Below are 24,654 nucleotides of genomic sequence, written 5' to 3'. Positions count from 1 at the left end.
TACCAAACACTTAAATAAAATTATCAAATCCAACTGACCAAGGCAACAAAACAAAACAAAACAAAAAGAAAACAAGAACTTAGTTAAGAGCTCAAACACTGGACTGGAATGGAACTCATCCAATTTCCTCCCCGCACACATCTGCTCCTTCAAGAGTGTTCCCTTTCTCAGGAAATGACACCACCATCCACTCTGTGGTCCAAATCAGAGAAAGAATCTTTTTATGGAATCACCCCCTCCTTCACCACCCACACTTAATAACTTTTTCTCAAGTATGTCCACTTCTCTCTATCCCCATCTCCAATACCTTAATGTGTCCTTCAGATTTCTAGCTTTGATAGCCCTCCTTGACCCATCACATCAGAGTTAGGTGCCCACCTGTGTGTTCCTATAACAAATACCTTTCATTGCCCGATAATGGTAAAGGTTACCCTGAATTATTCTTACTTATCTGATGTTGATTACAGTGCTTCCAAAACTTTAATGTGCATTTGATTCACCCAGGAGTCTCATTCAGGTGCAGATTCTGATTCAGTAGGTCTGAAATGACATCTGAAATTCTTCATTTCTAAGAAGACCCCAGGTGATATTGATGCTGTGAGGTGAGCCCTGCACACCACAATTTGAGTAGCAAGGATCTGTCTCATCCCCTGAGCATAAACTTCTCTGAGGACAGGGAGCATATTTATTTTCTGGTTGTGGAATCTCCTGAACCTATAAAGACAAGTTATTAGTCAGAAAAATCAAAGAATGAAATCCTCTAGGCAGGCAAGGGGGAACAAGCTGAAACAATTTCTGAATCTGAGGGTAAGGAGCTGTGAGCAGCTTTTCCTCTACTCTGGTGAAGGGGGGCAGGTAATAGTTTGTGTCACAAGCAGATATATAAAGTGGACACAATAAAATAGAGATGACTGATTTGACAATGACACAGTGAGGTAGTTTATGAAGAGGTGGTTATGGGGTTGCAGATTCAAAGGATAGAGACTGGAAGAAATAATCAGTTCGTTTCCTAATATGGAGGAGATGGGATTTCAAGGATGGTAAAAAGGAGACATTGTGGCTGTTACTATTTGAAAGGCTAGAGATGAAGTATTTTGAGGGTTCTAGATTCAAGTTTCTAGAAGATGTTGAATAGTTGTTATGATAATTTTGCTTATTAGCATGAAAGACTTTCCCCTCTTCAAATGTCCATTTACAGACAAAATATTGCACAGAAGAGAAATGAACAAACTAGGTGTGTGTGTTTCTGTGTGTGTGTGCACACGTGCATGTGTGCGCCTTAGGAAAACTCAGCAGTGGGTGCAGAACATTCCCATGTTCTTAATACTGGTAGGCATTTAAGCCTCAGGGAGAAGAATACATTGGGCCCAGACTCTTTAAGAAGTGGAGAGTGATTGTGGAAGAACTGGCCTGATTGAGAAACCAGGGTTTTTGCTATTTATGCCAGCCAATAAACACTGCCCTTGGACAAGTCATTTCTGATTCAGACTGTAGTTTCCTCAACCCTAAATTAGTGTTTCCAGATTTATATCCATGAATCCTTCAAGCCCTATGTCTCTTGTATGGGGAGTGTTTCCATGGCTCTCCTCTCTCCCTCTCTCTCTCTCTCTCTCTCTCTCTCGCTCTCTCTCTCTTTCCCTTCCTCCTTTAGAGGAGCCCAGGATCCAAATGCCTTTTCCCATAACTGTGTCTTGCCATCAGGAATAGTCTCATAAACACAAGAGATGACTTTCCTTCTCAGTACCACCAATTCTGCTTCAGAATACGTGTCCATAATGCATATGCTTTGTTTGCAAGTAAAATAATCAGTAACTTTTAAATTTGCTTTTAAAAATAAGCTTCTGCTCCAGAAATGACACACAAAGAATCCGTCACCCTGATTTTCTTGGCAGTACACTAAAGTGCATGTAGCTAGTTCCTAGACTGGCCCAAAGGCTGCGTATGGCTGGCATCACAGTGCGGGGTGCGGGGGGTTACTTTGGAGGCTTACTTAATGTGTAGGATAGAATAGCCACTGAAAACATCCATCAGTCAAGATAGGAAAGGATTTCAACTGTGATTGTCCTTTTGGCCAGTCTCTCCCTCTCCCCTTCCCTCCATATCTCTGTTTCCTCTCTCTCCTCTCTCACCTTCTCTCTCATATGCACTCTCACTCTCTTTTCTTCAGTCACTATCTTCTGTTTCTGTTGAGTATCAAAAATAACTTAGGAGTGTTTACTTTGTTGGCAAGTGGGAAAGAGATCCTGTATCATCATCTCCCCCTCCTCCTCCTCCTTTTTTTGTTTTAAATATTATAAGATGAAAACAGAGCATTCTTGAAACCACAAAAACTTTTTCAAAGAAAGAGCCTGTTTAGCTTCCATGTGGTCTGAAAGAAAGGAAAGGTTGTTTGCTCTTTTCCTTGGGGTTATAGGCCCTTTAAAGAGGCTGGGAAGGGGCTAGCAATTAGGGAAACCATCCCACTTTTCTTCCCCTATAGACCCTTCGGCAGCCGGTGTTCCCAGGAGCCTCTCTGACCCTGCTTTCTATTCCTTTCACTGCTCTCTTTACCTGTACTTCACTCCTGGAAGTCTTAGTTTTTCCCACCTACAGGGCTTTTTGATGAAGATGAAAATTACTGAGAGCTCTTTAGAATCAATTGATATGAAAACAATATACATTGATCAGAAACATCTTAGGAAATAGTTCAAATTGCAGAGTTGAAACATTATTCAGACATGATGATTGGGGATATTTATGAGAACTGGGAACGCTTTTCAACACATCATTAAAAGGAAGAAAAAGTGTTCAAATAGTTTTCTGCATTTTACTCAACCTGATAGCTCAAAGCCAATAAATAGTACATAGTTATGAAACTCGATTTGATAGAGTTGGCACCATCTTAAGGTTGCTTCCTCATGGAGCTATTATTTTGTAGCTTATCCCTTTACAAAGAAAACTCAAGGGTTGCTGTGTATATCCAACATGCAGAACCAAAGCATGTATTTGCTTCAAGTTTGTGAGCAAAAAGAATCTTAGTATATGAATTTTGAACTTTAATTTTTTCCACAATATTGCTTTCCTTTGAGCCTTTCAGATACAGTTTCTTAATGACCTGGACAAAACAACAAGGATTAGGTTGGATTAAGGAACAGGATAACAGGGTAGCAATTTATTACTGTACACAGTCTACTTCTGTCCAGGATGATTTTTATTTTATTTTATTTTTGTTTTATTTTTCTATTTTATTATTTTTTATAAAGAAGGTTCTTATTAGTTATCTACTTTATACATATTAGTGTATGTATGTCAGTCTCAATCTCCCAATTCATCCCACCATCACCACCTCACTTCCCCGCTTTCCCTGTTGGTGCCATACGTTTGTTCTCTACATCTGTGTCTCTATTTCTGCCTTGCAAAGCAGTTCATCAGTACCATTTTTCTAGATTCCACATATATGAGTTAATATACAATATTTGTTTATCAGTTTTGTTTATCTTCTCAAAGAACCAGCTTTTAGTTTTATTGATCTTTGCTATTGTTTTCTTTGTTTCTACTTCATTTATTTCTGCTCTGATCTTTATGATTTCTTTCCTTCTACTAACTTTGGGTTTTGTTTGTTCTTCTTTCCCTAGTTCTTTTAGGTATAACTTTAGATTGTTTATTTGAGATGTTTCTTGTTTCTTGAAGTAGGATTGTATTGCTATAAACTTCCCTTTTACAACTGCTTTTGCTGCATCCCATGGGTTTTGGATCATCATGTTTTCATTGTTATTTGTCTCTAGGTGTTTTTTGATTTCCTCTTTGATTTCTTCAGTGATCTCTTGGTTATTTAGTAATGTATTGTTTAGCCTCCATGTGTTTGTGTTTTTTCATTTTTTTCCCTGTTATTGATTTCTAATCTCATAGTGTTGTGGTTGGAAAAGATGCTTGATATGATTTCAATTTTCTTAAATCTACCAAGGCTTGATTTGTGACCCAAGATGTGATCTATCCTGGAGAATGTTCCATGTGCACTTGAGAAGAAAGTGTAATCTGCTGTTTTCCGATGGAATGTCATATAAATATCAATTAAATCTATATGGTCTATTGTGTCATTTAAAGCTTGTGTTTCCGTATTAATTTTCTGTCTGGATGATCTGTCCATTGGTGTAAGTGAGGTGTTAAAGTCCCCCATTATTACTGTGTTACTGTCAATTTCCTCTTTTATAGCTGTTAGCATTCATCTTATGTATTGTGGTGCTTCTATGTTGGGTGCATATATATTTATAATTGTTATATCTTCTTCTTGGATTGATCCCTTAATCATTATGTAGTGTCCTTCCTTGTCTCTTGTAACATTCTTTGTTTTAAAGTGTATTTTATCTCGTATGAGTATTGCTCCTTCAGCTTTCTTTTGATTTCCATTTGCATGGAATATCTTTTGCCATCCCCCAGGATGATTTTAAAGCCCAGTCAGAAATTTATCATAACTGCAGAAACCATTTCATTCTAATGCTCAGAAGTTTTCAGAATATAATTCATTTTTTCCAAAGTAAGACTTAACATTTAAAATGAAATATACAAGGGTGGTGGTGGTGGTGGTGGTGGGATGAATTGGGAGATTGGGATTGACAAATATACACTAATATGTATAAAGTAGATAACTAATAAGAACCTGGTCTATAAAAAAATTAAATTAAATTAAAAAAAAATATATAAATATTTACACCAGTGTCAATCATGCCTATGTTGTGATGAATGTGCAAACTGTAGTAAATTAAAACAAACTACTGTTACTACTTCTGTTACCTGCATAATAAAATGAAATCCTTCATAGCTAACATTTACTGAAATGTTACTCTATATCAAGTCCCATGCCAAGGGTTTCCTACCTAACATTCAGCCAGAACTCTGATGCAAATTTCTGTTAGCATCTCCATTTAACAAATGCAGAAATGAAGAAATGAAGTTTCACAAAGTTTAAGTGTCATAGTCAATGTCGCTCAGCCTTTATACAGCAGGGCCAATGCTTGAACCTTTGTCTGTCCACCTCTAAGCCCATGCCCACACTCAGCATAAAGATTAAGCTCAAGAATTCTGGAATCAGAATGTCTAGGTTTAAATTTCAACTCCACATTTCCTAGCTCAAGGTCTAGTTGAGGACACTTCTTAATCTTTCTGTGCCTCCATTGCCTCTCTGTGCCTCATAGCTACTTGTGAAATTGTTAAAATGATTAAATGAGATAAAATATATAAATCACTTAACAAACCAAATGGTATTTAGTAAGTGCTCAATAAATGTTAGTTATTATCTTTTATTGTCCCTATTTTCCCTGCAGACCAACCCTCCCAGAAAAACCTTGAAGTCTTTTTTGTTTTATGCTTTACTTCTCTTCCTCAGTAGAGCCCAATAATGGTAATTTAAAAATAAGCTTTAGTTAGGGAGGGAGGATTAAATAAAATCCTAACAACAACAGGTGGATTACTAGCAGGCTTCGCTAACTGTATTTTGATGCTCAACCTTCCCTACAATGAAGACAGACAATAGTAAAGTTAACCAGGTTCAAACTGACCAATGCCATATGTCATCTCCATGCTGTGCTGTGAATGTTTACCTGGCCACGCCGATGAGCAGTCCCGGAGCTGAGAGGTCCTTCCTATGTTGGGGGCTTTGACTGGGTGTTGCCCTGGGATGATGGTAAAGGGAGCAGAGCTGAGAGTCTGAGAGAGGCTGAAGGAAATGGGAATAGATAGGCAAATAGGGAACAAAGTTGGTGGAGAAACTATTTCATTTGATCCTAATGATAACATCCATCTTACCCCCTCCCTCCTTCCCTTCCTCCTTCCCTCTTTCCCTCCCTCCCTCCTCTCATTTCCTTTCCCTCCCCCATCTCTCACAGTTTCTTTCTCTCTCCTCCCCTTCCTCCCTCCCTTCTTTCCTTCCTTCCTTCCTTTATATTGTTTAAGCCCCTATTTTAATTTATACTCATTTTGCTATTGAAGAAATTGAGTCTAAAAACGCAATAACTTGCTCTAGGTTACATGGTGTGTTTGTGATGGAGATTTGTACCATGTTCATTTTGGTTCATAAGCTGTTGCTCTTTCTCCTATACTTTTCTACCTACAAAGAGGACAGGGGGCACGTAAGAGGAGGGGGACGCATCTATCTAGGAAGACGGAGAAGGAGTTGAAGTGCCTCCAGTAATAGCCTGGGGGCCCACCCAGTGTCTTTTGGGGCGTAGTTGCACTAGCCTATTCTAGAACTTTGTTTATTCTTACTTTCCACTTCAGGAAAATACTGTATTGACTATCACCTGGGCCACTGATGACCTTTTCTTCTTGTCTGCCAGACAAGAAAAATCTCAGCTATATCTTTACCAGTTCTTGGACATTTGAATTCTCAGAGAGTAATATTCTGTTGCCTCTTTGACGGTTGGGCTTTTTCCCTCATTGCTAAGCTGCACAGTTTGCTGCATTTTGCTGGATTTGCAAATTATGAAGATGGGAACAACCTCCTTGGGGACTGATTATATTTTTCAAAAATCTGCATTTTGTATTATTAACTCTCAAGAAGACAAAAAAAGACTTCCTTCCATTAAATGAATACTGCTCTGTGCTTGGTAGGTAAAATTAGGCTGCTAGAATAATAAAGTCCTTTAGGCATTTCCATTATACCTTTTGGACAAGCAGGTATACAAGTTTGAGTTAAAATTTATAAAGTACAAGTTCTGTTTTATACAAGGGAGGGCTTTCTAAATGCCCTATTCTTGTCTTACTTTCCCTTAAAATACATTTGCCTTGTCATTTTTTCTGAGGACGACAAAAGTGTTTTCAAATGCCAGCAAGTCTACCATGCCTCAGTGCTGGTTATTTCTGTCTATTAATAGTTGCAACTATTTTGCACAGATGGTGTTTATGTGTTTGTTTAAAATGCTAAATATTTTTTATAATTTGATAAATAAAACATTAGCAAACAGCTATGGAAAAATCTATAAGAAGACTGAGTGAGATAATTAAAGATGATCAATCAGTGATGGATGTATACAGTATACATGATGATTTATCAAATAAACACTTAGAGGCAATGGCAGGAACCATTGGGATGGGATGCTAGCCTTCCTGTTAGTACTCAAAAGCCTTAATAGCCCTCCTGAACACTGAAGGAGGAAGCACATCTTAGTTATGGCCAAGAAAGGGAACATTTACAAAGCAATTTCTCCTGATTGATGATTTGAAGCAGTGAGGTGTTTCTGATTTAAAAAGAAAAATCCAACAAGCTTGTCAGTACAATGTTGGAAGGAACAAAGTTTCTCATATGATTTCATTGACTTAATACATCCTGGGAATAACAAGTACCCTGATATTCCCCAAACATGGAGAAGTCAGATGCATGCAGAATAGCAGCTTAATAGAAGCACTGTCATTTGTTAAAAGAAATGTCTGCTCACATTTCCTTGGGCTCTTTAGGAGTGGGAATAAACCAAGCATAACCGTATTTGTTTCTGTAGTACAGCTGCAATGCCATAAACAACCAAGGTAGAAGTAAATATGTTTCTGCTTTTCAACAGGAACACATTTCTCTTTAGTTCCCTGTTTTTACAAATATACTGTTCCTGGGTTGGGTTTCTTAGGGACATCTTTACCTTTTCCCCTTAATCAGAAAGGAAGGGACCAATAATGATTCCAGTGAGTCTAAGCACTGCTGCAGTGACCCTGCTGGAGAAGCTGCTGATTGCTTGACTTATGTGTACTAAGTGGTCATGAATATTCATCTCGGTCTGTTTTTTCCAGTGTTTGAATAAGTGCTGCACTTTACTAGAGCTATTTATGATACCTTGTAGGATTCCAGAGTAATCTATAAAAGAAGCAGAATTTAGGTTCAATGTGAAGATGATATAGGTAGGTTTGAGGAAGGGTAGTTCAAAAGGTTAACATGTCTCAATCCTGGGAGATTAAATCTCCAGGGCAGATTTTAAAACATACTCCATAGGAATTAAATCAGAGTCTTTGGAGGTGGGGTTATGATGTCATATTTTTTGAAACTCCCTAGATGAGTTTAATGTACAACCAGGATGAAAGCCACTGTTCTGCATGTTCAAGCCCCTAAGTATGATTTTACAACCCGTAAGAGAACGGATTTCATTGGGAAAAGAACCTGAAGAAGCAGTTTACTAAAGAAGACATAGAAATGGCCAATAAACATTTTTTTTAATATATTAAACCTCAATAGTATTCAAAAAAATGCAAAGAAAAACAGCAATGGAATGCCATTTTTGTCTATCATATTGGTCAAGTTTTAAAACTGACAATATTTAACAAGATGTAAAGGACCTAGTGGTTGCCGTGCCAATGCCCATTACATACCTTGGCTGTCGTGAGCAACAAAATGGCAAGGTGGACCTGACACTCACTCTGCCTCTGGGCTGCTCTCTGAGTAGTAGTGCCCATCAGGGTAACAGGATGCCCCCTAGCTCCATTGTTTGGTGTTCCTAGCCCAACCTGGCCAGTCAGAATGTCTTTTATTAATAGTTGTGGGACTTTCTCCTTTAGTTGTAAAAGAAGCAGCACATCACTAGCAGCCATCTTGTAACTGCAAAGAAATCAGACTGAGGATGAAACTATCTGGGGGAAAGAAGAATGAAGCTGTGACCCTCCATTTACATGAGCCAATAAATCTCCTTTCTGCTTAAGCCAGTTTGAGCTAGTTATTATTATTATTACTTGTAACTGAAAGCATATTGATTGCTTCATCTAATAAGGCTGCAATGGGCACTAACTAACTCGGCAGTTGGAGTTGCAAATTAGGAGCAAAACAGCAATATATATATCAGAAACCTTAAAAATAATCACACCTTTCACTCTATAATCCCACTTCTAAGAGTTTATCCTAAGGAGATAATGACAGACAGTCAAAGACTTTTGTTAAAGAATAGTCATAAGAAAGATATTTTAATAGCTAAAAATTAGAAATCACCAAAATGATCAATTTAATAATCTTATATAAGTACGACTGTGCACATTTACATGGAGCAAACATTAAAGTCAAGTTTTTCCTAGAGTCTGTCATACAAAGTGAAGTAAGTCAGAAAGAGAAAAACAAATACTGTATGCTAACACATATATATGGAATCCAAAAAAAAAAAAAAAAGGTTCTGACGAACCTAGGGACAGGACAGGAATAAAGACACAGACGTAGAGAATTGACTTGAGGACATGGGGAGTGGGAAGGGTAAGCTGGGACGAAGTGAGAGAGTGGCATGGACCTATATACACTACCAAATGTAAAATAGATAGCTAGTGGGAAGCAGCCGCATAGCACAGGGAGATCAGCTTGATGCTTTGTGACCACCTAGAGGGGTGGGATAGGGAGGGTGGGAGGGAGATGCAAGAGGGAGGGGATATGGGGATATATGTATACGTATATTCACTTTGTTATACAGCAGAAACTAACACACCATTGTAAAGCAGTTATACTCCGATAAAGATGTTTAAAAAAAATTATGTTTTTGACAATATTTACTAATGAACATGAACGATATTAAGTGAAAAAAAAGTGTATATTTGAAAAGAAATATAACCCAATATATAATTATTCTGGCTAATGGGGTTACAGGCCACTTTGATTTCCTCTATGGACCTTTTCGTGTTTTCCAAATTTTCTACAACAGAACACATATTAGTTTTATAACCAAGGAAAAAATTGTTCTTAACATACATGATGATGAAGTCCTCTCCAAACCCTATATCTTATCTGTCTTTCCCAGAGGATATCTCACTCCCAAGAACCACTCTAATCATTCCAGGGCCCAGTGAAGGAAGCACTGAGAGTCAAGTCACGTCATGCAGAATTCTCTCTCCCTGGATTTCTAGCCTTTTCTAGCTGAGCCATGTGAGCACTAGTCCCAGCAGCCCTGGGAGCCAACCTTCATGCTCCTGGGTCATCATGGGCCTGCCTCCCAGCTCGAAGTCCTTCTGTGGCCTCTGATCAGGGCTGTGATGAGGGAGGAGTTATGGAGTGGGGTCTGGGAAACTCATCTGTTCTGCTGACCATTGACAGCATCTCTAAATCATAGAATTCCTCAAAAAATTAAAAGTGATCTGGGCTTCCCTGGTGGCGCAGCGGTTGAGAATCTGCCTGCCAATGCAGGGGACGGGGGTTCGAGCCCTGGTCTGGGAAGATCCCACATGCCGCGGAGCAACTAGGCCAGTGAGCCACAACTACTGAGCCTGCGCGTCTGGAGCTGGTGCTCCGCAACAAGAGAGCCCACGACAATGAGAGCCCGCGACAATGAGAGGCCCACGCACCGCGATGAAGAGTGGCCCCCGCTTGCCGCAACTAGAGAAAGCCCTCGCACAGAAACGAAGACCCAACACAACCAAAAATAAATATTTATATATATATATAAATTTTTTTTAAAAAAGTGATCTATTGCCATTGATTGACCAGCACCAGGGACAGCTTGCCCTCCTATTTTCACCCACCTCAATGCAACTTAAAAGCATTATATTAAAGATATACTTGAAATCTCTCTTTTACCAGAGTTAAAGACCCAGTGCCCCTCTGTTACTACCTTAAATGAATGAATTCCCCTTCTCTGCCACACTTTGTGGTGCCACACTTTAAATAGCAGGGGCCCAGATCTATGAAATGGATGAGGCTTGGATCTCAGCTGTGGGGCTGCAGATTCTCGAAGGAATCCAGCATGGCGAGGGTTTATGGGGAGCTGGAACTTCCAGGGAGCTTTGTCACCAGTGATAGGGAACAGGGACAATGAAAACTGCACAGAAGCAGGAGAGCCCAGCACAACATAGTGTAAGTAGTTAAAAGCATCATTTTTGGAGTTGGAATCCTTATATCTTTCAATATAGTCATATCTTCATCAGATTACTGAACACCTCTTAGTCTTAGTTTCCTTCTCTGTAAAATGGGATAATGACTCCAAGAGTTTTGTGTGAGATAACATGTGAAATATTTGATATAGTCAATACAAAGGCAGTGGCAAAAATGTAGCAGTTGTTAATAAGATTATTATCTTCAGCATTATGGCCACGTTTGGGGCATGATTATATATAAATTGATATAGCTATATAAAAAAGAGGCTTCCAGGGTTAAAAGATTACACCACTAGAAATGTGTCCCCATGCTTTCCTTGATCCATGATGCCAGTAGACACCTTTTAGATCCAAAGTGCCTCTTTGTTGTCTTGGAAGTTGTAATTAAGTATGCCTTTTATTGGAAGAGTGTGATATCCTGTCTCGATCTGTGCATAAAAGAGTGGGAAATACCTGCCCTGGAGAGAGGAGCCGGTAGTATTTCTAGAGATGCCCACAGAGTGTTGGTTTTACTCTAAGGAAACCATTTTTGTAATGACTTTTGAGTGAAGGGCATGAGATTTGAGTGAAGGGTGGGGGTGGGGGATTGAAGGATTACCATTCATTGAAATCCTATGACTTCTGGGTACTTTACATACTTGCATATCTTATCTTATTTAATATGGCAACTCTATGCGGCAAGTAGAAATGAGACAATTAAAAATGCAAGAACAGAGATGCCAAGCAAATTTCCAGGTTCTCACAACACAAAGTAATGAAGCTGGAACTCAAATACAAATCTTTCTGAATTATGTTTTACATTAAGACCTTCCTGACGTCAAATGCCTCTTGCCTAGTATCTGGCACTCTCATTATTTGGGTCCTTTTGAAAACAAATACTCTTTGTTGACTGTGAAGCGTTCCATGTTTGCTAGATGGTGTCATTCAGACCATAGCTGAATAAATGAGAGATCATAGCTAGGAAGGTACAAATAGCAATGGGGATACTTGAAATGAGTCTGCAGAAAGTTCTACTGCTGACAAAGAAAGAAGATGGTGATCAGAGAAGAAATCTTTGGACAGTCTGAGGGCAGCATCCAGATGGAGAGAAGCGAGGAAGCCAAGAATACCAGCTGACCTCTCAATTTCTCCCAGGATTCTTCCTAACCAAGCCCTTGCCAATACCTTGGGGCCCAGTCCTCAAAGCTTCTCTGCTCACAGGAGTTCTGGGACTCACTCAGAATTCCAGGGATCCTTAAGGCCAGACTATACCATCAGCTCCAAAGGGAATTAAGTGGGCCTCAAACTCCAAAAAATTTAATCAGAACAAAAAAGGCTCTAGGACTTGACTCCACTAGCTTTTATCTGGGATGGCTGTATTGGGCCCATGAAAAAGTGACCAGGGAAAGCTGGTCTTCAGAGAGAAAAAATGAAGCATATATGCAGAGAGAAGCAAACATAAAAGGCCATGTGACTCCAAGGACTGATGTGGAGACAAGCTGACAAGCAGTCAGGCTGCCTTGGCTCTTGTCCAGCCTCTGGTTCCAGCCACCTGTGAGGCTGGCTATCCTCCTTGCTCTGAAAAGCAACCTGTTTCTTAGCAATTAATGCCTCATTTGTATTAAAGTAACTTTCAGTGGGTTTCTGTTACTGGTGACTAAGCAATTCCTGACCAAGGTAACCACAATCTCACTTGGCCAACTTTAGCCCATGAAGGTCGTTTCTGCTTCCCTGTTCCATTTTCCACACACAGAGAGCAGCTCTGCAGCTGAAACCACACAGTTGATTTCAGTCAGCTACTGCTCACCAGCAGATAGTCCCCAGCAAATGGGTTTTTCATTAGAATGTTCCATAGCTCTAAAGGGCAATCCCACCTAGCTGGTCAATTTTAATCAAATTCTTTTCCCACAAAGTCAGAAGGGTGTAGGCTTAACTTGGTCCCATGGAAATTGTTCTCAGCTAATAAAAGGTATTTTATTTAAATTGTTAACAGTGTATATTTTGTGCAAATCTATTTCAATTACAAGAAGCTAAAGGAGAACTCCGACTATCAAATCCCTCTGCCGTAACGTCAATGCATTAAATCAGAACAATTTATCTTCCATCTATCTCATTCATGAATGCAATAATGAGGTGGGAAACAATAAAGACAAAGAATAATTCAATTTAAAGAAATCGTGAGCTACAATTCTAATTAAATCTCCTCACATTCCTGGTAAAATAAACTTCGATCTTCTGTACTGTAGATTTTAAATGAGATTCATGTGCAAAATAAGCAAATGAATTAGAATTCCATGCAAGATCTCAGCCTGTTAAGGATATTTCTACTGGTCACTTCCTTCATATTAGTTCCAAGGAACATCTATTCCTTAGCTGGCACATTAAAAATTCCACGTTTTCAAGGGGCCATCGGTACATAATCAAGTACAGTGACCTATGTTCTAGGCTCAACACATTGGTAGTTGTACAAGCATATTTTCATTTTCACTTTCAGTGTAGTCTTGATGACTGACTCACAGTACTCCAAAAATACTACCACATTTTCTAAAGCCTATATAATCCAATGTTCCCTGTTAGGTCTGGCACTGGAGAGTACCTGGGAATTTGCTTTTAGTTTGAAGCATCCCAAGATTTATTGTTTACTCCAAGGGCTATAGAACTTCTGAGAGCCAGGGATTCTTTGAAGTGGCCCAAGAATGTAACTAGATCTTGTGATTCTAGGTGACCCAATACCAAAGGCTCTCAAAACCAAGGGAAGTAACTAAAAACTCTGAATACCCTGGTATGTTTAAACTATCTTATATTGCATTTAGAAATTTAAGAATACTTATAAGAATGATGATAACTAAGGTTTGTATTTTAGAATGCATGGCATTCTAGAGTTTTTAAAACACTATATTCACTATCTATTTTTTTATATGCACTATCCCATTTGTTCTTCTCAAGAACTATGCAAAGTAGCACTTATCATTTTGTTCATTTTAAAGATGAGGAAATTAGGGCTCAGCCTACCTAAGTGACTTTCCACTATTCCCAAATCTATAAGTGGCAGAGTTAGAACCAAAATCTAGTTATTCTGATTCCTAGATGTATGTTTTCCACCATTATACTTTTATTCATTTGTTTGAATCCATTTTTCCTTAAGTTATTAAAGTTTCACTTTTCCAAAGGTAGAGTTTAGTTGAAATTCATCACCATATTCTTTTAAAATGCCCATATAGTGTTGTGGCATCGTGGAAATTAGTTTGGTTTCCTGGGTTGGTTCAACCCACCTCTAACTATAGGGCCTTCCCATACCTTCTTCCCCTCCTCTATCCTACACAGACCCAAGAGGACAGTATATCACCCCCCTCTCTGAGCTACTGGGTCAAGACATATGAAAGGTCCTCTTGCATTCTATGAGAATTTTTTCCCTCACCTTTTCTTTTTAGTCCCTCAAGACTGTGGTTTCTTAGATGACAAACTCTCCCACGTTACCTTGTAAATAAAACAGGCTTCAGTTCCCCACTGGGTATACATGGAAAGAATATGATCCCTACATTCAGCAATGTCTGTACTGTAGAGCTCTGACTTCTTGAGCAACTTAACCCCAGTTTCCTTTTCTGTAAAAAGGGAATGACCATCCCTACTCCACATAGCTATGGTGAGATTTAAGAAGAGATTGTACCTAGAGGTCCCTGGCCCATAAATTGTCAGTCCCTTTCCCTTCCCCTCGCTACAAATGACACTAAGCCCTGGGGAAGCTTAGAGTTCGTCATATTCCTCTTAGATGCCTCTATGGAGCTTGGCGTGCAGAAGGTGCTCTCTGAGTACATACTGAATGAATCAGAGTTGTTGGGCATTAATTCTTTCTTTCAGCTGCAGACTGAATGGGAAAGAGACAGTTTTAACCTCACCATTTACCAGCTAAATTAGCAGATTTTTCTTATAATGTTTGTTTTTTTGTGGAAAATTAACATATAAACTAATACAGATGTCTGTTTTTTAGACATTGGCAGGGTATTCTCCCAGATTGAAATGAGCCTGAGACATAGCAGAATGGGCCCTTCCTTACTTAGAACCGTAATAGCTGGTTTCTAGTCCTGGACCTGTTTAACTGGTTTTCTGATCTCAGTTATGTCATTTTAATCTCTGGTTGAAGTTACCAATTGATAAAATGTGCACATGAAGTTAAATCATCTTCAAAGTTAATTTTACCTCTATATTTTGTGATTTTTTCCAAGCATAATCCTTATATTAAACATGAAGTCTTAAACAATCAAAATTTCATAATTTGGCCACCAAATTGTTATATTAATTATTAAACTGACAATGTTCTTGTAAGAGTAAATCAATATTACTTTTGAATCTTTACTTTGGTTTCCAATTTTCAGGCTCATGATTTTACAGTTTGGTTTAAGTCGAACTATTCTGATTGATACCTTGGCTAGATTAAGGAAAATTTTCTTCTGAAAGAATCCTATCTCTGGCAACATTTAACTTCTTATAGAGGAGCACAACGATATAGGTACCCACATTTTAGTCTATGCTTACAATGGGCATGTAGTTGTTATTCCTCCAATAAAGATAATGAAGTTATACAGATTGTGGGGATATAATATTTTTATCTTCTTACAAATAAACAAAAAACCAATACCATACTCTCTAACTTCAGTTCCATTTCTCTGATTGCTTTAAAGAAAATTCTTTAGAAGAGTTGTGTATACTTACTGTATCCAATTTCTCTGCTCTTGTTCTCTCTCAAACCAATCTAATCAGGCTTTCTTTCCCATTGCTCCACAGTGAAAATGGTCCCTATCAAGTCACCAATGATTGCTATGATGCTAAGTGCAATGATCAATTCTCCGTAGTCATTCACCTTGATCCACTGCAGTATTTGATACAGCTGACGGCTCCTTTGGTAACCTCTTTTGCTTGGCTTCCAGCACACCACACAGTCCTGGTTTCTCTACTACCTCACTGGTCACTCTTTCTTAGACTCCCTTGCTAGTTCCTTCTCCTATTCACAGCCTCTAAGTATCGTGGCACTCCAGGACTCTCTTTTCTATTTAAACTTGTTTCTTTGGTGATCTCATCCAGTCTCATGACTTTAGATACTGTCTACAAGCTGACGACTCAAAAATTTATGTCTGCAGCATGGATTTCTCCCTCTAACTTCTAGTCTCTAATACCCATCCTACTTAAATGTTCAATAAATATCTCAAATATAACATGTCCAAAACTTGATCTTTCCTCAGAAATTGCTTCTCCCATAGTCTTCCCCATCTCAGTTAATGGCAAATAGACAGGTCAAAACCATGGAGTCATCTTTTACTTTTCCCTTTCTCTCCTGTCAAAAATCTCATCCATCAGCAAATCATGTTGACTTTTTCTTCATACTATATTCAGATTCTGACCTCTTCTCATTACTATCTACCACTACCATCCTGGACCAAGCCACATCATTTCTCACCTGGATTACAAAAAACCATCTCCTAACTGTTCTCTCTAATTCTACCCTTGCTCCCCCAAAGAATATACTCAATACAGAAGCCTAGGTTATCCCATTGAAATGTAAGACAGATCATGCTTTAAAGTGTCAATGGTTCCCCATGTCACTCAGAGTTAACGGTAACATACTTACAAAAATGTGAAAGCTCTACAGAGTCTGTCCCCAGTTACCTCACTAATCTCATATTCTTCCCCTCATTTACTCCATTCCAGCCACTTTGGCCTCCTTGATGTTCCTTAACTGGGCCAAGCATAGTCCCACCTCTAGGCATTTGTACATGCTGTTTACTCAATGTGGAATTCTCTTCTCCTGCATATTTACATTGCTTGAGCCTTCATCTCTTTCACATTTTGGCTTGATTGCCTCCTTCTGAGTGAGACCTTTTCTAATCAGCCTATTTAAAAATGCAACTTCTTACCCCCACCCAATACTCCCTACCTCCCTTCTCTGTTTCTGTTTTATTTTTCTCCATAGAACTTTCCCTTTCTAATGTACTATATAATTTACCTATTTATTTGCTTACTGTTGATTTCCTCCTGCTAGAACGTAAGCTTTAGGAGGGTAATGATTTGTGTCAGTTTTGCTCATTGCTACAGCCCTCAGCTCCTGTCATGGTACCTGGCACAGAGTAGGTTCTCAATAAATGTGTTGAATAAGGTATTAGTTATGTAGAGATTTCGCTTACTAATGTACAACGAGACATAGCTATACACCACTTTTCTGAAAGTCTCAAATGCAGAGCAAGTCTTTTTTTGTTATGAGCTCTTTGGAATCCCACACAGTGGCAGAGATGAGGCCTCTTTTCTGCAAGAGCAGGCCACAATGATCTCAACACAATTTCAGGTCATTTCACAGTAATTTCTTCAAATAACAGATCATTTGTTTCCTTAAATTAGATCCTATTCCAGTCATTGAAGGTCAAAATTTCCAGTTCTGATTTAGCTCCAGGCACTTTAAACTAGTGGTCTTTTCATGCCTTGGGACATATTTGCTGCCAATAGCAGAAAAAAGCAAATGTAAGTAGGTTGGTTTCACTTACTTATCTTTTAAGCGTTGGTTCAAACCTTTCATCTTCTCTGAGGTTTTTCTTGAACCCACATTTCCCCTCATAAATAAATTAGGAATCTTTCCCTCATTTTTGCCATCCCAATAATATTCATATTATAGCACCTGAAATATGTCATTGTACATGTTTGTTTTTAAGTCTGTTTCTTCCATTAGAATGTAAGTTCTGGAGTTCAGAACTTCTTTGTCTTCATAACCCTATTACCTAGATAGGGCTTAGCCTGTAGTAGACTCTCCAGAAATATTCTGAGTCAAATGAGTGAATACAATTGAACAGATAAATTATCAATGACCAACTGGAAAGAACAGTGATCACAGCCATGGAAAGAACACCAGTGAGGGTCACAGCCATGGAAAGAACACCAATGAGGTTAATTAGAGATTTTATTGTAAGTATTGCTATCATCACCACCATCATATCACCATCATCATCATCAGACAACTGTGTACCTGTTTGAGTCAGGTACTGTGCGAGGTTATGGTGCCTCTGCATGAGGACATTAACAGTCAAACTGAAGAGGTAAGCATGAGCATAAAAGGTAAATGACAGTAAAAGAGAGCATAGGATAAATGCCCAGGAAGCTGGATACAAAAGAATAGTAGATGTTCAGACTAGGGTGATCAGGGAGGGCTTTATGGAAGATAAGAGTGTTGAATTCTGTCATGAAAGACCAGTGACTGAGCTGCTTGTACAGAAGAGGGAGTGCATCTCAGGCAGGTTTGACCAGGGCACAGACTGGATATCTCCACTCGTTGGGGAGGCATATTAGAAAAGAAGTTACTAAAAAATGGGGATGTTTTCGTTAGACTCAAATTCTTAATTATCAAAGAACATGAATTCTTGATTTAGACAAAATAAATGAGATATGATAGAAAACTGAGAACCAAAAGAACTAGAGTTTCAGTTCGAGCTCTTTCACATTTGAGATTTTGATCTTGAGAACATTCCTGTTTCTTTGAGAACAACTTCTTTGTACAATGCAGAACTAGACATGCCTTTGCAGATTATATAAATGTGTGTGTTAAGTAAAGCAGACCATAAGGAAGTGAATGTTTTAAAAATGATAAGTACAATTTATCTATAGATTTTTGTAAAGATTAGATAAGATTACACAGTTAAGATATTTGTTAGCAATGATGAGCTGCCTGCCTTCCTACAAACTCCATCTACTTGTTAGCTTTATATGACTCATATGATATAACCAAGATAGGTACTTCTACAATGCTGCTGGGAAATATAACTATAGCTTAGATTCACAGAGTATTTATTGCATGCTAGGTATATTTCTAAGCACTTTACATGGTCATTTCACTTAATCCTCTCATACTTATTATTATTATTATCTGTTTCACAGATAGGGAAACTGAAACTCAAGTGGTATAAGCCTGCCATACTGTCCCCAAAGCCATTCTCTTAAGCACCGTGCTTAATCAGTCTGAAAAGGCACTAAACAAGTAAAGTCATGACCCTAATAAAAGCTATGGGGTCTTAACTTTGATATCAACAAAACTGGCATAGAAAAAAAAAAAAAACAAAACTCTTCTGCTGGTTTAAAATCACACAACAAATACAATGAAAACAAAAACACAAAGTCATTTTTGAACATCAGATAAGAGTTTTTGCAGCTAAAATACAGGTAAAATCAAAACCTAAAGAGAGGTTGCATGTCACAGGGCCCACTACATTGGTATCCAAAAGTGAACTTATCACTACGTTGTGTGAGAAAGTATGATCAGAGAGAAAGGACAGATGAGGTGTCAGAAGGGAATAATTCCAGAAATTTTACTTTAGTAAAATAAATCCTCTAATGTTATCAGCAGAGAATGCATACATAGTTCATGAGTAAAGAATGTTAACAACTGAAAAGAATTTGCCACAGTTTGTTCTTTGGTGTCAAGTGTGTTATTGGGCATGCAGTTTTAATAGATTAAAGATTCCTTAAAATCATGAACAAATGATATATCATGAATGCTCCCCTGCCCCCAAATGAGAAATGAATCTCTAAAAATGATAGAGACTAATCTCTTTCCTTACGGCAAGGCCTTTTTATGCTAATCAATTATGCCTGTTTTTTTCATGAGAGATATGAGCAGCTCCTTGAAAGAAAATAGGACTCAGCTCATTTGTGTTTGTTAATCTCAGTATCTAGCACCTAGCCTGACACTTAGCCAGTTTTCAATGGAAGTTTGATGAATACAAGGAAGAAAGAGAGAAAGAGAGATTTATTTTTGACAATGAAGACAGCCTTTATCTCCTAGCCTGATAATGTCTCATCAAAACTGAAGATCAGACAACTCTCTCCCATTTGGTCTTTAAATTTAGGGGGAGTCCTTTTAAACTTAACACCATCATTTTCTAACTGACTGTCAGGGTTGGAGTTTTATTGTCATTCATAGACTCACAGTCAATAAATTAAAGCTATAACATAATAAAATTTGAGTCTGCAGAGTTATATTCAAAAATTTTTCAGATGAGAAAAGAGTTTTTGTTTTTATTTTTACATGCAACAAACCCATCTATCAGTCAGGTTCCATAAGCATGGAATTGGCTTATGCAATTGTAGGGGCTGGCTAGGCAAATCTAAAATCTGCAGGGTAGACCATCAAGAGAGGCAGTCTGGAACTCCCGCACATGAGCTGAAACTGCAATCAGCAGGTAGAATTTCTTCTTCAGGGAAGCCTCAGTTCTGCTTTTTAAGGCCTTTAACTGCTGGAATCAGGCCCACCCAGATTATTTAGGATAATCTCCTTACTTAGAGGCAACTGCTAATGAATGTTAATCATGTCTACAAAATGCCTTCAAAGTAACACCTAAATTTGTATTTAATTGGATAAGTGAGGACTGTAAACTTGCCAAGTTGACACATAAAACTGCCTATTGTTTCCTTTTCCAAAGTCAGATTAACATCCCTGAAGTTTTGAACTTCTCTTATCAGCTAAACATTCTAGCAAAATAGGCCTTTACACTGGGAGATCCCTTGGACTTGACTCTCTCCATCTCATATTCCCAGATGCTCCTGCTCAGTATTTAGGAAATCTCATTGACATTTTCTTTCAGCCTGAGTTACTTCTACAGATCGTTTAAGTGCCATGGTTATATCTTAGACTGTTCTCATCCTTTCATTGAGTTTTAACTGGCAAATACTTCCCGGGGCCAACTTCCAAGGTTAATTTATTTTTTAATTAAACTTTTTATTTTAGGTTAATTGTAGATTTACGTGCAATTGTAGCAAATAATACAGAGAGATCCCCTGTGCCCTTTACCTTGTTTCCCCTAATGGTAATGTTTTGTAAAGCTATACTATAATATCAACTACCAGGATAATGACATTGATAAAACCAAGATGCAGAATGCTTCCATCACCACAACAGTCCTACTTGTTGCCCTGATATAGTCATACCCACTTCCCTCCCACACCTCCCTTCCCCATTCTTAACCCTAGTGATTAATCAATCACTAATCTATTTCCCATTTCTATAATTTTGTCATTGCAATAATGTTATATAGATGGAATTACATAGTATGTAAGCTCTGGGGATTGGCTCTTTTTTTTTTCACTAGGTATAATTCTCTGGCATTTCGCCAGGTGGTTGATGATATCAATAGTTTGTTCTTTTTATTGCTAGTAATATTCCATGGTATGAAAACACCACAGTGAATGGATTAACCATTCACCCATGGAAGAACAACTGTGTTGTTTTCAGTCTTGGCTATTAGAATATTGGTAGTTGCATATGTAGGTTCTTTTTTTTTGAGATATAATTCATATCATAACATTCATCCTTTTAAAGTATATTCAGTGTTTTTTTTAACATATACACAAGGTTGTACAACCATCCGCACTATAGAATATTCCAGAACATTTTTATCCCCTCTACAATAAACCCCATACCCATTAGCAGTCGATGTCCATTTTCCTTCCCCCCATCCACTGTCAACCACTAATCTATTTTCTGTCTCTATGGCTTTTCCTACTCTGGATATTTCATACAATATATGACCTTTTGTGTCTAGCTTTTTCCAATTAGCATTATGCTTTCAAGATTCATTCATGCTATATAACATGTATCTGCATACTTCCCTTCGTTAAAGCACATGTCTGGTTTGAGGCAAAACTTCTTGTGGAATGGAGAGGAGGGTCCAGTAAGCTCCAACATTTGACAAATGAAAAATAAAAAGATAAATCTCACAAGAAAAGAGCTGAAACCTGACATTATCTAAATATTTATTGTGCAGTATTATTTGATATAGTGACTAAATTTGAAATGAAACCTTTTGACTGATCTCTAAGTACCTCTGGGCTCCTGAAATCTCCTCCTTATGGCTCATTTAGGCCATCCAGAGAACTTTGATTTTTGGCAAATGCCTAAAACTCATGGCATTGGGTAGGTGGGAGGGATAGTATGAATTGGGGCCATCATTTAGGTGAGGGTCAGATTATTAGGGATCTTGTATGCTATTTAAAAATTTAGGACTTCATCTTTTAAGCAGTGAAAACTAGAGAAGGATTATATTTCATTAGCACAACTAGGGCAGTATATAGATGGAGTTTAGAAGAAAAGGCCAGAGGTAAGAACACTAATTAAATTATTAAAATTATTCAGGCAAGAGAGAACACTGACCTTTGTCCTCTGCACCATGAGGTATGACGTCCTCTTCATGGGTATGCTGAAAGCAAAAGTAACAATCCCAATCCTCATCACTTAAACAAGAGAATATTTCTGACTTTTAACTAAAAAGACAAGCAGTTAGAACAGCAATATCAAGCAAAGATGAGATATGAGTGTCACCTTGGTGGATTCTTAAGCTTTCTCTGAGCATCCCTGTTCCTTTGTGTGCTGCATGGACTTTTAAAATTCTACAGTGGACCTTGGGATTGGGAAGAACATCAGAGGCTGGTGCCCTGTGAGTGAAGTGGCATGAGGAGCTCTTGGCTCTGACACTGACAACTGTAAGATGATTCTTTTGTTAGGGTCAGTTTCATGGTTTCAGTAGAACTAGGAGGCTGTCCCTCAAAATGACTTCTGACTACATATTTATTAGTCAGTCTAACTGCACATTATAGTTGTTCCTCAAATCACTAGAGGGTAAGGAGGGGTAGAAGTAAACTATTAGTTGGTCCTCAAAGGGCAGGAAAAGTGAAGGATTAGCAGCTGCCATTGCAACATTAGTTTGTGTCACAGGTGGCATGTGAAATAACAGGGAGCTGTGATTACAAACATTGTCCAGAGAAGAGAAAAGTCTAAATAATTCAACATTTCTTTATAGTTGTTTTTAATATCTTATTCTTTTCTATTTCAGAACCAGAATTATCTTCCTGGATATAGAGATCCCCTTGTTTAAAAAAAATGGAATTGTCATAGCATTTAAAATGGCAAATATCAAGCCTGAGCATAGGTGCGTGTGTGTACGTGTCTGTGTGTGTGAAGTGATTGAACAATGCACTGCAAGTCATTAATAATGAATGCTAGAAGGAAAGCAGAGTCATTAGTGGTAAAAGGAGAGATCAGATTTGACAGATATCTTCAGAACAGAAACAACTGATTGTCAGTTTGAGGAAAAGAAAAAAAAAAATCAAATCTGACTCTGAGATTTGCTATTTGGGTAAGTGTTTAGTTGATGATGCTATTTAATAAAATGGGGAACATAAGAAGAGAAGATATTTGAGGGATTAGTTAATGACTTTGGTTTGTGATATATTGAGGGGAAAAGCTAAAAGGAAACATCCAATAGGAGATTTAAACAGAAGGTATTTAGCTGTGTTTTCAAATACAGTAGTCACTAGCCACATGTGGCTATTGAAATTGAAAATAAACTTAAAAAAACCAAAAATTCAATCCATCACACTAGCCACTTGTCAAGTGTTCAATAGCCACATATGGCAGGAGGCTACTGTATCACACAGCGTAGAAAAACATTTCCATCATTGCAGAAAGCAGTATTGGTCTAGAGTTCAGGAGAGAGGGAAAGACTATATAGATATAAATTTGGGAGTTGTGTGAGCATTTGAAGATAGGTGAATTCACTAATGAAGATAAAGGATCCCAGGAAGAATTTATGAAATTAGAATGAAAAGAAGGCCTAGGACAGAAATCTGAGGAACACTAGCAGTAAGGAATAGAGAAATGGGATTTCATTAAAATGACTTAGAAGCAAGTAATCAGAGAGGGAGAAGAACCAGAAAGCATTTGATCTCTGGGACATAATATGAGAGTGTCAGGAAAGGGGTCAGAGGCTTGAGAGGCCAAGTAGTAGGACACTAAGAAGAGGTCAATGGATTGGCAGTTGGGAGGCCATTAATGACCTTTCCCAAGTATTTTAAACAGCAAGGTGGGCCCTAAACCAATTGGATGAAGGAGAGAAAAATGGTAAGGAAAAAATAGAAGGTAGTGTTCTCTTTCACAAAGTTTTACAGTAAAAGGGGAATGGTGGAGTAGAGTGCAATAACTTGAGAGAAAAGGAGGGCCAAGTAAGAAATTTTTCTTAGCAGGGGAGAGCTTAAATATATTTGTAGACTGAAGAGATGAAGCATTGGAAGAGAAGTTAAAAATATTGCAGAGATGGGTTAAATGATGGATGAGTGCCTGGAGGAGGTGATACAAATTGGGATCAAAAACACAGCTGGGAGGGAAGAGGAACATTTCTCTTTGAGGTGAGAGACATGAAAGTTTGAAGGTGGAGGGGAAGAAGTTCATGATTGAGAAGGCTGAATTTCTGCTGCATTTACTGAATATCCAAGCCTGATGACTAAAATTTATGCAGGCTGAAAATTTATACCTTTGGTTTTCCATTTAAGAAATGTCTAACCGTTCAGCAGGGAGCCATCAGCTCTGTCACAATGGCATAAGTTTTGAGGACATCTCATTAACACCTGAAAGCCATTGATCTCTCTGTCTACCAGCGAAGACGTGACCTCACTAACATTCCACAACTTCTGCTGTCAGGGATTCAGGGAGCACAGACTGGGGCAGAAGTTATATCTCCACACCTTCAAAAAAGGAAAAAAATAATAATAAGCAAAACCAAACAGTCAGTTAGAGATACGATGTAAGCATGTCAGTATGGCTATCAAGAGATCCTCCAAATGCAACAGCTGCTTGATTACAAATGATGAGCATAACTGCTAGCTCCTCTAAACGTGTAGAGAAGTTAAAAAAGGAAACAGAATCACAAAACTACCCAGGAGAAATTAGTCAGGAAGGAAGTGCAGCCAGTAATACAAAGTCCATTCTGGAAATCCAAATCATTATCTTCTTCACTCCTGGAAATTTGGTTTCCACCCCTGTCACTCAACTGATAACTACAGTTGCAAAGGTCACCAGTG

Source organism: Eubalaena glacialis, chromosome 10, assembly GCF_028564815.1.
Source record: "Eubalaena glacialis isolate mEubGla1 chromosome 10, mEubGla1.1.hap2.+ XY, whole genome shotgun sequence".
NCBI lineage: Eukaryota > Metazoa > Chordata > Mammalia > Artiodactyla > Balaenidae > Eubalaena > Eubalaena glacialis.
Note: the sequence above shows the minus strand (reverse complement) of the source record.